This window comes from Ctenopharyngodon idella, chromosome 13, assembly GCF_019924925.1.
Source record: "Ctenopharyngodon idella isolate HZGC_01 chromosome 13, HZGC01, whole genome shotgun sequence".
NCBI classification, from domain to species: domain Eukaryota; kingdom Metazoa; phylum Chordata; class Actinopteri; order Cypriniformes; family Xenocyprididae; genus Ctenopharyngodon; species Ctenopharyngodon idella.
The window spans coordinates 1,233,904-1,234,999 of record NC_067232.1 but is presented as its reverse complement, the minus strand read 5'-3'; positions in this window follow the sequence as shown (position 1 = coordinate 1,234,999).

Here is a 1,096-nt window from a genome sequence, read left to right as displayed (position 1 = left end):
CTGTACTACCTCTATATTATGGGCTTTCAAGGCACTGATCCTCTAATGAAAGGTTGCAGTGGTAATAATAGGCATTTATAAACAAATATACAAATAAACATTGATTAGACTCCATATCTGTGCATTACTTTGGCTGGAGGTTTATATATATATATATATATATATATATATATATATATATACAGTATAAATATACTAAATATAAGAAAAGTCTTAATACAGTAATATTGTGAAATATTACAATTTAAAATAGCCTAACTATATTGTAAAATGTAATTTATTCCTATGATGGTAAAGCTGAATTTTCAGCATCATTACTCCAGTCTTCAGTGTCACATGATCCAGAGATCAGAAATCCAGAAATCATTCTAATATGCTGATTTGCTGCTCAAGAAATATTTCTTATATTATTAATGCTGAAAACAGTTGTGCAGCTTAATAATTTTGTCAGTTTTTAAATGTTTTTACTGTCACTTTTGATCAATTTAATGCATCCTTGTTTGATAAAAGCATTTTTTGTTCAACAAAAAAAGATTGACCCCAAACTTGAACGGTAGTGCGTATATATATATATATATATATACACACACACGCACACACACAGTATATATATATATATATATATATATATATATATATATACTGTAAAAAATATTTTCACGATTTATCACATTTTTTCTTTCGTCAAATCAACTTCACCTTCGCCAACAACTGCCTTCATTGTATTAACTCAAATTTTTCATTTCAATGAACTCAAAATTTTAATGTAACTTACTTTTTTTTAAGTTAAACCAACAATTCTTTTTTACAGTGTATATACAGTCAAACCAAAATTTATTCAGACACCTTGAACATTTCATTCATTAATACAGTTTATTCACTGTAAAAAAAAAAATGGTAATAAAATATGACAAGATCTCAAAGTTAAACTGTGTCAGAAAAAATTAATCTTAATTATGTCAGATAACACTTCAGCAAAACATGGTCAGGTCAAAGTGTCTGAATAATTTTTGGTTCCAAATTTTTATCAATTTTACTGGTAGTCCACTGTATGAAGAATTTTTGGGTATAATATGTAACAGTTTACTTATTTTGC